This window comes from Schistocerca americana, chromosome 4 (genome assembly GCF_021461395.2).
Source record: "Schistocerca americana isolate TAMUIC-IGC-003095 chromosome 4, iqSchAmer2.1, whole genome shotgun sequence".
In the NCBI taxonomy this organism is placed as follows: Eukaryota; Metazoa; Arthropoda; class Insecta; order Orthoptera; family Acrididae; genus Schistocerca; species Schistocerca americana.
In genome coordinates, this window is record NC_060122.1 from 705,096,589 (window position 1) to 705,113,010 (window position 16,422).

A 16,422-nucleotide genomic window follows, 5' to 3' on the forward strand; every position below is an offset into this window, starting at 1 on the left:
AACAAAGACCTTACGGAATGTTGGTTTATGCCTTTCTAGTACGACAAAAAATCCCTGAATCACACCAGTATTCCTGTCATTAATGTTTCCACCACGTTATCGTTTTAACTTTGGATTTCTAAATTTTCTTAATTCTCTGTCCAAACTTGTGTCGATACCTATGTGTCATCTCGATTTATTTCTGTAAAATGTTGTAGAAAACGCTTAGTTAGTTTTTTATTTTGTGCTTAAAAGCTATTAACGTGAGCATTTTTATGCCATTATGACTGAGGAAAATTAATTTTAAATTGGAAACTAAACACGATGGATGATTGTTGGATATGTATGACCTTACTGGAACTTTTCAGGTGGAAATCGCAGCGCAGCCTTACTCAGAGGACGTGCACGTCTTTGCGCTTTTGAGCAAGGTCGAATCATTGGTATGAGGAACATGGGAACATCATAGAGACAAATTCACAAGCCGTTGGCTGTACTGCAATGACCGCAGAACGACTGGTGGCGATATGGACTCAGTAGGCTCCTTCCAGAACGAGTACATCACGAGAGGATAGTAACACTGTTTGAGTGACTTCGAGCAATAGACGAATGACATACAGTTGTAAGACTTTTGTAAATCATATGCTAAAATTAGTAGCTGACATTTGCAACATTATGCTTACGCATAATGAACTTGTATATTTGTTATAACACTTTTTATTGGACTACGTACACTCTTGGCTCCCCGGCCGTACGAATTTTGATGTAAGAGACATACTTCCTTCGCTTGCATGTTGACCGTTGCGTATGCAGATCAGTCTGAACGTGAACAGAGGCACTAGGGCTTTTCTTACTCAAGCCACGTTGGATTACACTTATCAGCGACCCACTCCAAAAAGGAATGTGAGAAAATTAAAAAGAACAAGTTCAAAAAGGATCCTTTCTCCTTGTGTATCACACTGAGCGAGATATAAGCCGGATGTCTAAGAGCAAATATATTGGGCAGACAACTAGGAATTTTCGTTAGAAATTTAAAGAACACGAAGGCCTGGCCATTTCTAAGTCGGTTTTGTCAATGCATTTAATTCACAACCATCATCACCCGCAGCAGGTTAACGGTAACTTAACAGTCTTACACCGCAGAGAAATTTCAGATACTGTATGTTCAGGAAGGAATTGAAATGCTAAGCAACCTCTGTTCCCATCTTCTTGGCACGGTTAATGAACGCACCGACTAGCATCACAAAAATATTTTAGTTAATTATAACATTATTCAGGTAAGTTAAGATGTGCATCTAACGCAATATTTTTGTCTTGTTTTAAGATTACGGGATGTCTCCAAACAATGGTTCAAATGGCTCCAAGCACTATGGGACTTAACATCTGAGGTCATAAGTCCCCTAGACTTAAAACTAATCAAACCTAACTAACCCAAGGACATTACAGACATCCAAGCCCGTGGCAGGATTCGAACCTGCGACCGTAGCAGCAGCGCGGTACCGGACTGAAGAACCGCTCGGTCACAGCGGCCGGTGGGATGTCTCCCCCCGTTCCTCTAATGTTGCAGTGGTTCAGTCTTCTTACTGCTGTTACTTCCAGTTTCAGTTTTTCCTGTTTAAACAGTTTGCCAAACACATATCCGTTTCATACCGCGCCTGCATTATGGGGCGCGTGCGCCCTCAGTGCTCACGGCTAGCAAGTACAGGGTGGAGCAAATAAAAGGGGCCCTGATAACAGAGTTCCAGGGTACAAGGAAACACGGCAGAGGAAAGGAAATACGGTACAACCTGACTGTAGCAGATGCTGAAAGTGACCACCATTCATATTATGGAACTATTTGGTCCTGGTCAGCAAGGTGGTGAAGGTGGATCGAAGATGGCCTGCCGAAAATGCTGCATCCGAAAAGTTCTGCTGCAGGTGTTGAAGACTGTGAGGGTTGTTGCGATATACCTTAGAGCTGAGGATTCTGCAAACAGAGTAATCGCACACTGACAGATCAGGAGACCTGGGTGGCTAGCTAGGGCCGCTACCAGACTTATCTCTGCTAACAACTCTGTCAGGTGTGAAGATTTCGTAAATGTGTCAAAGGTTTGGTCGGCTGTATGGGAAGTTGCTCGATTCTGCTGGAAGTAACAGTATGTGCGTCACGGGGTGTGGGTATATTGTACTGTATTGTATGTTAACCGGGGGCCTAGAAACGACGGAGAGGCTCCATCCCCGCCGCAGCCGCAGTCGCCCACTAACGCACGACGACTACCGCAGTCCACTTCACCCCTTCGCCGACCCACACAGAACCCAGGGTTATTATGCTGTTCGGCCCCCGGTGGACCCCCCAGGGAACGTCTCACACCAGACGAGTGTAACCCCTATGTTTGCATGGTAGAGTAATGGCGGTGTACGCGTACGTGGAGAACTTGTTTGCGAAGCAATCGCCGACGTAGTGTAACTGAGGCGGAATAAGGGGAACCAGCCCGCATTCGCCGAGGCAGATGGAAAACCGCCTAAAAACCATCCACAGACTGGCCGGTTCGCCGGACCTGGACACAAATCCGTTGGGCGGATTCGTGCCGGGGATCAGGCGCTCCTTCCCGCCCGGAAGTGGGTATATCATACATCCACGTCCAGTCGTTTCGACCCATCCGAGCCACTTTTATTTGTCTCACCCTGCATTTTCTATCACATAGTTTTCTTGTTAGAGTTCTGGGTCGGGCGTCATGGGGAAACGGTTTTTATAGAATTTATGTAAGTCCACACATTATGTGTTTTTTCTTCCCGTCTGTAATGTATCTTGTATGTTTTATGATCCGGTAACTATCGGTGTCTGGTCGTGATGTCGGTTTTTTCAGATTTTTCTAGGTGCGCCCTTTTAATCTTTTGTCGCGAAATTTTCGTTCCACGACAGACATTGGAATGGGGATGACCTCTGATAGTTAAGTGCTTTTATGTGTCTTTTTCTCTTTCTTACTTTATTTTAGAAATTTTAGTTGTATAGGTCCTTATCTGACATTTTCTTAAAAATACTGGAGGATCCCCTCCCATTGTATTCTAATACAACATTTTCATTATTACAGTTTACACTAAATGATGCAACCTTAACTGTTCCGCCACCTGTCGTGTACGCAATAAAAGATTGTGGATTCGAAGTACTCTAAAGAATGTGAGTCACGTGAATTCGACGTAAAATTCGTGTCGGATCGATTCCCATAGCTAATATAAAGGTCTGTTCTCCACTTAACTTCATTACATTTAAGTAACAGAATCGTCATCAGACGTAAACTACGATAAATCCTTTGTTCCATTTAATGTTCTGTGGCTGCCACGTTTCATGTGTGGAACAGTCTCAGTGCAGTCAACGCCGAGAAAGGGCGTGGCTGCAGGCGGTAAAGCAATGCAGGGTGGCCAGTTGGAGAAGCTGGCGAAGTCCCGACGGCGCGGGTCATAGGGGAGCGCGGCGCGTCCCGGCCCAGGAAAGTGTTCTCGCCGGCTCCAAGAAAGCGGATCGCCCGCCTCCACCTCCACCTCCAGCTCGGTGCAATTTGCCGGCTCGGTGAGCGCGACGGCGTTCATTATTAATCACGAGCAATTAAGGTAACAGTACGCCGGAAACTGATTAATGGCTTCCCGGCATTCAGGCAACGATTCTGCGTACGCTGAGCAGCGCTACCACTAATTTGTTCGCGAATGTCTTTCCCGGCGCGGGAATTACTCGACTTAACTAGTCTCCCCATCCTACAGTTCAATTTTTGTTTTCCGTTTGCAGAACAACGAGAATGTCATATTCGCCCCCTACCGTCATTTCTCACGACGGTACTGGCTTTAAAATGGAACAGATGCGATCTTAATGATAACCTTCGATTTGACGCCATTTGCATCTTTAGATTTTAACCAGTGGTGGAAGAGAGAGAATCTTCACCGTGTGGCGGTGCAAAAATGTCATTCTGATGTCATATTTGACAGCAGTGGGTTTCAAATTTCCAACCAGTCGTCATAATTTGATCCAGTTGATATGGAAGAGTGACACATTGCCAAAAGGATGGAAACTGTTCATAATATGCCCGATATACAAGACAGGAAGTAATATGAAACGTGGTAACTGCAGAGACATCAGCTTGCTGAATGTAACCTACACTCACGCTCATAAATTAAGGATAATTGCAGAATGTGGTGCCACACAAAGTGACACTACACGAAACTGGCGCCAATACCATAGGCACATAGGGAACACACACGACACAGATTTGTAAGTCCACGGTATTGGTGATAAGTTGAGAAAACCGTCCCGAAACACATGTGCTACAAAACGCCACTGTTTCTTGCGCGTGTACCCCGACAGCAATATAGGATATGATCACCATGCACACGTACACAAGCCGCACAACGGGTGGGCATACTCTGGATAAGGTGGTCGAACAGCTGCTGGGGTATAGCCTCCCATTCTCGCACCAGTGTCTGTCGGAGCCCCTGAAGTGTCCTAGGGGTTTGAAGACGTGCAGGGATACGTCGACCGAGAGTATCCCAGATGTCCTCGATGGGATTTAGGTCTGGAGGACAGGCAGGGCACTCCATTTGCCTGATATCTTCTGCCGGGCGGAGTGGCCGTGCGGTTGTAGGCGCTACAGTCGGGAGCCGAGCGATCGCTACGGTCGCAGGTTCGAATCCTGCCTCGGGCATGGATGTGTGTGACGTCCTTAGGTTAGTTAGGTTTAATTAATTCTAAGTTCTAGGCGTCTGATGACCTCAGAAGTCGCATAGTGCTCAGAGCCATTTGAACCATTTTTTTTTATATCTTCTGTTTCAAGATACTCCTCCACGACGGCAGCTCGGTAGGGCCGTGCGTTAACATCCATCAGGAGGAAGGTGGGACGCACTGCACTCCTGAAAAGGCGGACATACTTGGTGCAAGATGACGTCCCGATACACCTGACCTGTTGCAGTTCCTCTGTCAAAGACACGCAGGGGTGTACGTACACCAATCATAATCCCACCCCACAGCATCGAACCACGACCTCCATACAGGTCCCTTTCGAGGACATTAAGGGGTTCCTGGTTCACGCCAGATGAAAACCCGGTGAGAATCACTGCTCAGACTATGCCTGTACTCGTCCGTGAAGATAGCCTGGGACCACTGTTCCAATGACCATGCACTGTGTTCTTGACACCAGACTTTACGGGCTCTCCTGTGACCAGGGGTCAGTGGAATGCACCTTGCAGGTCTCCGGGCGAATAACCCATGTCTGTTCAGTCGTCTGTAGACTGTGTGCCTGGAGGCAACTGTTCTAGTGGCTGCGGTAAGGTCCCGAGCAAGGCTACCTGCAGTACTCCTTGGCCGTCTGCCGGCACTGATGGTAAGATATCGCTCTTCTTGTGGTGTTGCACACTGTGTACGTCCCGTACTGTAGCGCCTGGACACGTTTCCTGTCTGCTAGAATCGTTGCCATAATCTTGAGATCACACTTTGTGGCACACGGAGGGCCCGTGCTACGACTTGCTGTGTTTGTCCAGCCTCCAGTCGCCCTATTATTCTACCGCTCATAACGTCAGCAATATGTGTTCTTTGAGCCATTTGCAACACACAGTCACCATTAGCACGTCTGTAAACGGCTGCACACTTACTCGCTGCACCGTACTCTGACATGCACCAACACACCTCTGCGTATGTGGACTGCTCCGAGCATCACCGTGCGACGACCGCAGGTCAAATGCACCGCATGGTCATACCCCGAGGTGATTTAAACCCGCAAACCGCCCACGAGAGCGTTTTTTCACAATGTATCAGCATTACCCTTAATTTATGAGCATGAGTGTAGAATGTCTATCATTAACCTCACAAAATTACAACCATTCATAGAGAACAACTTACAGGAATACCAAGCTGGCTTTCTATCAAACCGATCGACAATAGTTCTTACTTTCACTCTAAGACAATTGTTTGAAGAACACTGGGAATAAGACAATACTTAGTCTGTTCATCAATTTTCAACGTGCATATGACAGCATCTACAGTAATAGCCTATAAAATGAACTGCGTGACTTCAGAATCCCTGAGAAGCTAGTGAGAATGGCGCGAACTTGTATGGATGGATCAAGAACAGCAGTGTGTTTGCAAGGGATCACATCAGAAACGTTCGAGATTGAGACATGTCTGAGAGAAGAGGATACACTCTCATGTGTTGTGTTCAATGTCATCTTAGAGAAAGCAATAAGGGAATATAGGCAACAGGGGAGGGCTGGAATGCAGATGGGTGGTAATTTCAATTGTCTCGCATAGGCAGATTACATAGTACTTCTAAGTAATAAAACCGTGAGTTAAAAGAAATGTTCCAAAACATGGACAACCACGCTCGGAAAGTTGGGCTAAAAGTAAATCAAGACAAAACGGAGTTAATACATCTGCGAAGAACACACGACCAGCAAGAATTTCAAGAGGTGGATGGCAAGAAGTTCAACACTTCAAATGCCTGGGATCTTAGTTAACCAGCAATATCAGCATAGAAATGGACATTAAGGAAAGCATAGCACAGCTCAAACTGAATATCAGAGAGTACTAACACGAAAATATATAATACAGTCATGTACAGTTCAGAAACCTGGAGCATGCCTAAACAATTATTATTTGAAAGAAGAGCAATGAGAAGATATGGGACCGATTTTAGATAAAGGAAAATGGGCGAGGAGGAAGAATGAGGAAATCCTTAAGGCGACAACCAACAATCCTACGGTAGCCGAAGAGCCAAAGAATCCACTGGGCGGGCCATGTAGCCAGCATGACAGAGGAAAGACAAGTGAAGAAAGGACTTGAGAGGAAAATGAATACCAAACATCTCGTAGGGCGACCGAGGCCACACTGGATGGACGATCTGACGAAGGACCTGGAGGTCCTGTAGATTGAAGACATCTGGAGGAACCGAGAACCAAATAGAAAGAAATGGAGGTAATTTGTGGAAACCGCGCGTGGTGTGCATGGCCTGTTACGACTGGATATGTATGTACCATCCTAACTTCATGGAGCATGCGAGGCAGATACTACAACGATATTGTCCGTAAAGTCATTGATCCCACGCTGATTTACTGGATTGCAAACCTCTCTGCGATGTCTCAATGAGTTAGTCCCGTTGACGATCAGGTGGATTGAGACACTAACGTCGAAGGTCCGCTTGTTACAGCAGCACTAACTTGCATCCTTCTTTCTGACTGCTGTAAACAGGAATATGCTGCTAGAGGAACCCGATAATTTGACAAGACGTGCACTCTGCTTTGTTGTGCCCCCAACACGAGAAGGTGGACTCACCCGTCTTCCTGCTAATGATCCACAGCGACTACAAGACACCACAGACTACGAGACACACAAATTATCTTTCGAAGTGCCCTCTAGTGAATTTTGGTCAGTGTTTAGGCAATTTTTTCTTAGGAATTCTGTGGCATTTCTTACTAAAGATGAAATCTTACCTCTTCACTGTTCGAGAAAAAAAAATTCGGTTTTTTGTTTTACTTTTATCATTCGTTTTCTTTTTGTTACTGAAACGAGTCCTTTACCTATTCGCACTTAACGTATAAAAACTAGGAAAGGAAATATGATTTTCGATCATATTACAGCTGCCTCTTCTCTCTGAAGCGTAGTAGTTAAAGGCAATGTGTGACTTAGATCGAGGTTTCGCCAACATTGTAGAATATTGGTATGAGAATTGTATTATTTTACAATACAAAATTTACTTTACATGGTTTTTTTCTACATTGTCGCACAAAATTATGACTTGAAATGGGTCAGTTGAATCCGTTTCATAAGTCTCAATAGCTTTTTGGATCTTAGCATGCGGTCATAGTTTGGTTCCTGTCGCTTTAGCGCAACTGGAACGTCGCAGAACCTCTGTAGAAGGGAAGAGCAACCTTTGTTTGTCTATTTACGTGTACATAGCTTCCCTTGTACGTGTCTGTGTGTACATAAAACTGTGCATGAGAATGTTCTGAAGATATCTCCACATGTTCAGAGATTACAGAACTGAAGGTTTGCGCTGCCAACCTAACCTGATAGCAGGAAATCGTAGAATTAAAAGAGTTTCTCGAACAGTGAAGGGCGATGGCTATGCCAGCGCAACCCCAGGGCATAGTTGGTACTCTACCCGTGGGTAAATGGAAAGTTACCGCTCTCCTGGTCACTAGATGGATGCTCTGAGCTTACCAGCCATCCGTCACAATGTCACTGGCAGTCAGATTTAAGTGTGGGTGGCTTGTTACAGCAGTCCACTTGGGGACAGGAACAAAAGTATTGGTGTTACTTCAGTTGTTTCCATCTAATTTTTCATTTCGGTTTTAGCGTAAAGATTCTGTGATTTCATTTTTATTTGCCATATGTTTTCTCATATGATTGCTTATTTTCGCATGGTTGTGCAAACTTGTGACGGGACCCTTTGTTTCAGTAGCATGGGTGGTTTGTTATAGCAATCCACTGGGAGAGAGGAACAGAGGTATGGTTGTTATTTAAGCTGATTCTCTAAAGAGGACAGTCATAGAAGTTGGAAAGAAAATCGAAGGTACAAGGAAGACAACTGTGAAGAGACAATGGATAACAAATGAAATACTACAGCTGATCGATGAAAGAAGGAGGTACGAAAATGTTCGGGGAAATTCAGGAATACGTAAATACAAGGCACTCAGCAACGAAATAAATAGGAAATGTAGGGAAGCTAAGGCAAAACGTCTGCATGAAAAATTTGGAGAAATGGAAAAAGAAATGATTAGCGCAAGCATGGATTCAGCATTAAGGACAATCAAAACAACCTTCGGTAAAATTAAAAGCGATGGCAGTAACATTAAGAGCTCAATGGGAATTCCACTCTTAATTGCAGAGGAGAGAGCGTAGAGGTGAAAAGAGTACATTGAAGGCCTCTATGAGGGGGAAGACTTGTCAGATGACGTGATAGAAGAGAAAAAAGGAGTGGAGAGGGAAGAGATACGGGATCTAGTATTAGAAGACTTAATAAGGCAGAAGTGAAAGATAATATTCCATCGGAATTTCTAAAATCATTGGGGGAAGTGGCAACAAAACGACTATTCTACATTGGTGTGTAGAATGAATGAGACTGGCGACATACAATCAGACTCTGGGAAAAACATCATCCACACATTTCCGAAGATTGCAAAAGCCGACAAGTGCGAGAGTTAATGCACAATCAGCTTAGCAGCTTATGCATCCAAACTGCTGACAAGAATAATATACAGAAGAATGGAAAAGAAAATTGAGGCTGTGTTAGATGACGATCAGTTTGGCTTTAGGAAAGACAAAGGCACAAGAGAGGTAGTTCTGACGTTGCGGTTGATAACGGAAGCAAAACTGAAGTAAAATCAAGACACATTCACAGGATTTTTCGACTTGGAAAAAGCGTTTGACAATGTAAAATAGTGCAAAATGTTCGAAATTCTGAGGAAAATAGGGGTAAGCTATAGGGAAAGACGGCAATATAAAATATGAACAAGAACCAAGAGGGAACAATAATATTGGAAGAGCAAGAACGAAGTGCTCGGATAAAAAATGGTGTAAGACGGGGATGGAGTCTTTCACCCCTACTGTTCAGTCTATACATCGAAGAAGCAAGGAGCTGCTCTTGAAACTATCTTGTTTCAAGAGTAGAATTAAAATTCAGGGTGAAAGAGTATCAATGATAAGATTCCTCAGTGAAAATGAGAAAGGATGACAGGAGAGTTGAATGAAATCAGCAGTCTAATGAGTACAGAATACGGATTGAGGGTAAATCGAAGAAAGAAGGAAGTAATGAGAAGTAGCAGAAATTGGAATAGCGAGAAACTTAACGTTACAATTGGGTATAACGAAGTAGAGGAAGTTAAGGAATTTCACTACCTAGTCAGCAGAATAGCCTATGACGAACGGAGCAAGGGGGACGTAAAAAGCAGACTAGCGCTGGAGAAAAAGCCATTCCTGGCGAAGAGAAATCTGCTAGTATCAATCGTAGGTCGTAATTTGAGAACGAAATTTCTGAGAATGTACGTCTGGAGCGTAGCATTGTATGGCAGTGAAATTTGGACTGAGGGAAAACCAGAGCAGAAGAGAATCGAAGCCTTTGAGATGCGGTGCTACTAAAGAATGTTGAAAATCATATAGACTGATAAAGTAAGAAATGAGGAAGTTGTCCGCAGAATCGGCGAGGAAAGGAAAATATGGAAAATATCGACAAGAAGTAGGGACGGAGTAATAGGGCATCTGTTAAAACGTCAGAGGCAGAGGTTGGAATACATCCAGCAATCGTCGCGGGCCTCGGGCCTCGTCAAACCATTCATTAAAAAAAAAAAGGTTTATTCAAAAATCGAGCGAGGTGGCGCAGTGGTTAGACACTGGACTCGCATTCGGGAGGACGACAGTTCAAACCCGCGTCCGGCCATCCTGATTTAGGTTTTCCGTAATTTCCCTAAATCGCTCCAGGCAAATGCCGCGATGGTTCGTTTGAAAGGGCACGGCCGAATTCCTTCCTCGTCCTTCCCCAATCTGATGAGACCGATGACCTCGCTGTCTGGTCTCCTTCCCGAAACAACCCAATCCAACTACCCGTTGACTGTTTATTCTAAAGGGTTAAAAGGGTTACTAACATTTCCTTTCGGCTAGTGTGTTAGGGTATACGAGGTGCGACAACAACGTAATAAGACTGATGTGAAAAAAACATTTACTTGCCGTTCTAGTCAAGTTTAGTGTTGTCTCCTTCAAAGTGGTTCCCTTCTGATTGCACACACTTTTTTCAGCGCTTCTGCCATTGATGGTAACATTTCTGGAACTCATTTTCTGTAATATCCTCCAAGACCCTCGTCACAGCTTCTTGGACATCTTGTGTTATTTGAAAATGGTGTCCCTTGACCGCCGTTTTGACTCTTGTAAATAGAAAATGTCGCACGGAGCGATATCTGCTGAATAAGGTGGCTGTGGTAGTACTGAAATTTGTTTTGAGGTTAAAAATTGCTGTACTGATAGAGCAGTATGGGATGGCTCATTATCGTGATGCAGAATCCAATTATCCGCAATGTTGGCATGGACACGAAGAACTCTTTTACGAAGTCTTTTTAAAATTTCTTTGTTGTAATATTGGTTAACTGTTTGTCCAGGAGGCACCCACTCTTTATGAACAATTCCCTTTGAATCAAAGAAGCACACAAGTATGCATTTCACTTTTGTCTTTGACATGCGAGCTTTTTTTGGCCTGGGTGATTCCTTTGAGCACCATTGCGAACTTTGGCGTTTTGTCTCTGGATCGTACTGAAAAACCTAACTTTCATCACTAGTTATAACACGGCTCAACAATTCTGGATTGATTTCCCTTTGCTATAACAGAGCGGCTGCCAGATTTTTCCGTGTTTCTCGCTATTGTTGTGTGAAATTTTTGGGGACCATTTTTGCACAAATCTTTCTCATACCAAGACCTTCCCTTATTGTCAGACAAACCGTTTCTCAATTGATGTTCAGTTCTTCTGCAATCATTTTCACCGATAATCTTCGATCAGATCGTACCAGTTCACGCATCCTGGCCAACCTGACATCCATCCGTGAGGTTAATAGTCGTCCATTGCGGTCTTCATCTTCAACATTCGTTCTGGCTTCACTAAACATTTTATGCCAACGAAAAACTTGAGCTCTTGACATAACCTCCTCTCCAAAAGCCTTCTGAAGTTTACCGTAAGTTGTCATCGCGTTTCCACCCAATTTAACGAAAAAAGTGACATACCATTGCGCAATATTATGCGGTTCCATTTCCGTGACGAGAGACACAAACATGTGTTAACTTATTACAGCACGACTGACGACTGAGCAGTTGCATCGATGTGCCGCTTGGACTAGAAGCAGATTATAGACCAAGGTCAAAGGTATTGTGCCTACGCAAGCCTGCAGGGTTGCCATATCTTGCAAAGAAAATCAGTCTCATTACTTTATTGTCACACCTGGTATGTTCTGCTAACTCATTTTTATTTGCCATAGTTTTTACCCATATCTCTACTTATTTTCGCATCATCGTGCAAACTTGTGATAGGAAACTTCGTTTCGCCAACAGCTCCGTCGTGAGCCGAAGACGAGTTTAATATCCTGGTCGCGCTTTGCAAGACGTATCGGATATTAAGCTGATCAGAACAGATACAACACATTGATCTTAGCTAAAATGAGCTTGGTAAAGAATGTTTAAGTATACCAGTTCATCATGTATTTCCCCCCCCTCCCAAAAAACTTCGGTTACTAATTTGAGAATTGTAATTTTCGGACATTTTTGACGAATGGTCTTTGACTGTCTGCGTGTGTTCAAAATGTTCAAATGTGTGTGAAATCTTATGGGACTTAACTGCTAAGGTCATCAGTCCCTAAGCTTACACACTACTTAACCTAAATTATCCTAAGGACAAACACACACACCCATGCACGAGGGAGGACTCGAACCTCCACCGGGAGCAGCCGCACAGTGTCTGCGTGTGTCATTTGATCATTAACTTCATCACATGTTCAGACGTTGTTTGCTACAGTAAAACTACCTTGTTCGAAAGAAAGAGATAATGTATAAATTCAGACAAATACCTTCACGAGGCAGAAATACCCATTATTTTCCTATTTTTGAATTTTTCTTTAGTTGGATTAATTGACCTTCGGCTCCCCATGTGCCTACTCAACATTCCTTTGGAGCAAAGCTGAGTTCTTCAGAAAGATTACAGTGTGTAGAATCAGAAAAATACGTACATGAGGCAAATATCCATTAGCTTCCTACTTTTGGATTTTTCTGGAATAGAGTGAACTGGACTTCAGCCTATCATGCAGCCACCGATCACCGATATGTTATTAGAGCAAAAATGTGTTGCTCAAAATAAAGATCGTAATGTGTGGTATCGGTAAAGTACCTACACAAGGGAGAAATTGTCACTCGTTTCCTATTTTTTGCATTTTCTGGGAGATAGAGCTGATTTGGTCGTCAGCCCACCACATGCTCCCCGATATAATGCTAGGGACAAATCACTTTGTTCTAAATGTAGATCACAAAGGCTGAACTGAATGACTAGCCACATGCATTTAGGATTTTATGTAATTTTCATAGTTTTTAATTTATTCGAAATGGTGCTTTTTCATCCACCATACCTTCGCGTTCTTTGAATCCCAGCATTTCGGATCGTTGCGTTCAATCAGATTAGCAGATGTGTTATATTGAGTGAAATGATTGCTTTTGGATATGAAAAAATGCTCTTTGTAGCCGGTTAACAGATTTTTATTCCTATTTGGGTGTTGAGTGGGAATCTACCCCTGCAAGCCTGATTCATGATGCTGCCACTATCTATTGCTCTCTGTCTTTTGGCATATGAATAGATTGCAATGTAGTTACTGTACATCGTCTGCATGAAGACATACGAGAGCGGTTTGATTTCCTTCCGCCCTTTCCTTATCGTAGCCTCACGCAATCCAAAAACTGTGTTAATTTACAATTTTTAATTGTCCCTTCAGTTTATTTACAGAAGAGTTCATGATGGACACTGTTCATGAGAAGTTTGTTTGTAATGTACCGATGCTTATAAAAATGATGCACTTTCTCAATCTCATGAGTGCTTTGTGACGATACGTATAACAGTGAATCAACTTTGTCAAGTAATACATCCATAATTGATTTATGAATCAATTCGTATTCTAAAGCACCCCATCTAACTCATGGAGTGTTGAGACACCTTGCATGTCTGCAACGCCTAGAAAATTGCCACTTTTAAGCAAGGAGGTAAATGACTCAAACATGTTAGTACATTCGCTAATCCCGTTTGTACGTCAGCCTTCCATTTCCTCGCATGCCTAACAAGAGGGATAAAAAGTTGTCTAAAATTTTTCTTCAGGTAAAACAAAGAGCAATTTGTACAACGAAATGAAAAAAAGCTAACCAGAGAATTTAAATCACTCACATAGGTAGCGAATAACTGTGAAGGGATAATCGCAGTAGACATAAAGAGAGAGTCTGAGGAAATGCTACATGGAGTTAATTTTGCCAGTTAAACGTTAATTCGTGTAGCCTCGTTGGGAGATTCGCCCGACAAATCAGAAAGGTTTTCTTTCTTCGTGCATATTGGAAGCTCTCTTTCGTGGGGTGTGAGAGAGGTGTGTGAAGCATGTCCGTCAAGTATTTGCGACTTCATTGGACGCTTATATTTTTGTCGTATTTGTGTAGTCGATTCCGGTGGGAGGGGGGAGGCAAAGGGGTTAATATGGAGCTGGCGTATAACCTTCGCATTACGGTCAGCATCAAGTGGGCCGCCTAGCTTAATGACGGACGGATCGCCATTAACAGTGTCACGTGCCCTGTTTATTAATATTCTGTAAAACTTCAACAATCTTGGACTAGGTAACATAACTACTGCATTTCTAGTGATGTCAAGGTACGAAACTATATCATGACACAACAAACATTTACAGCAAAAACGGTGGCATAATATGGATGAAGTAACCTGTAAAGATGACTGATGGAAGGTAGTGTACAGAGGAAGGTATTACATGAGGCGTGCTCCTACAGCCCCATAACGCACACTTCATTGTAAGCACGAGCTCGAATCTTAATTTCGCGACAGACTTAATCTCAAAGTAGAGTAAAGTAAATCGTGGTTCTCTGAGCTAGTAAGTGTGTATGTAATTTCTTGTAAACGATATTTGACGCCTGTCCCCGAGTACAATGAACACACCAGTCTCAATCATTACAGGATATGATTTAGAATAGCGGAAAGAATAGGCGTAGACAATACCACCAAACAAATTGCCTGTAAATTACCAAACTTCCTCTTCTGCTGTAGCAAACTATGCTGAAAGCATTTGACAGTCGGTAATAACGCACCAGTATCTCTTTACATAAAATTTTTCGTTTGTTTCCGCGTAAGTTTTTGAACTGAACCAACATCTTAACCACTGTTGCAACCAAGATTCATCAAGGTGAGTGGAATAAACACGTCCTGAAGAAAATCCCTCGCAACAGCGGTAAAAACTGCTATTCACTTCACAGTATCACGCAGTCAGAAGCCAAAAAGAATTCTGTCTCAGCTCAGCTGCGAAAGCCGAAGAACGTTTAAACCACACACGCTACCAACGTATTAACTCTTTCATCATTATCAGAAGGAAACAGTGTTGACCATTCACATTGTAGCGCGGACTCTTGTAAAGCTTACTTTCAACTTTGTCAGCGAAGCAATAACAGTGGAGTTAGATGAGACAGAAGCTAACCGTTGCTCTTATTGACATTACTGTATTTATATTTATCGGTTTCAGATGACACTATTCATGTCAATCTTCGTTGCCTTTTGGTAGTGTACTCCATTCCTTCCACATCTGACATTCCTTTATTTTTTATCGAGTGAGCTTGTTCGCGATCTTCTGTCCAGAAGCGCCACGGAAAAGATTCACGTAGAATGCATTTTCGCGCTTGATTTATGATGTTTAAATCTCTTCTATGACCCTCGTAAAACAGGATATTGGTGTTCTGAATTCTACATCGAAAAAGTCAAACTTAATTTTAGTCAACCTGTTTCTTTTCATACGATGAATATGACAACAACATAGTTTGCGGATAATGTCTTTGATTTTATTTCTACTTCACTACGAACTTATTGCTAGATGATTTTGTGACTACAGTTGTTGTATATGATTCGTAGAATTTATTTAAAGATTTTGCAATCGTTCGTCTCTAGCTCTTCGAGGACTTCCTGAAATCACCAGTCAGAGATTAACAAAACTTACCTTCGTTCTTCTACGCTGGTAGAAGACGTGAAATATTCAGCTTCTAGTGATAGATCATAATCATTATCTTCACTTAAACCGTTAGGTCTTTGTTTGTTTGCCTATTACGTTACCCATCTCTTTTTCTGCTTTCCTTGACAAACTCACAACAGGCTTAAAGCTTCTTATCTCACTAGGGAATCTTTCTCCACTTACTTTTTCAGCATGTTCGTTCCAGTTTCTCCCATTTTCTTGTATTTTATTGAGGTGGTTAAATGCATCAATTTCTTCCCTAAATTCATAATTTCAAAACCTGTCTACTATTGTGCATCCCTTTACTGTTTTTAGAAACTTCATCTCTTTTGGCCGTATGCTACTTTCTTGCCGGTTTGAATGGCGCACGATTCACTTCGATAAACAAGTATTTGAACTGCCATTGCCTTATAAAATTTTATCTTGTTTTTCTCCTCGTTTTAATTTTTAGACACGTGTATATCGTTCCACGTATATTCCCAAACTTCGTTAATTTCTTCTCGATACCTTCGTCACACCGATATGTGATATCATAGCCTACGTAATTGAATTAGTATACTCAGGTGAAGCAAAAGTAATTTTTTGTTCTCTCTATAGTGCTGTATCCCGATATTCGGAGGAAAAATATTTATGTGTGTTTGCATGTGCATGTATGTATGTGTATGTGTGTGTGTGTGTGTGTGTGTGTGTGTGTGTGTGTGTGTGTG

General features: G+C 42.7%; 1 pseudogene; it reads right to left on the reverse strand.

The window, feature by feature from the left end:
• Positions 1-12,015: 12,015 nt before the first annotated feature.
• LOC124614496 lies at positions 12,016-12,147 on the reverse strand (annotated as a pseudogene).
• Between the last annotated feature and the right edge of the window lie 4,275 nt (positions 12,148-16,422).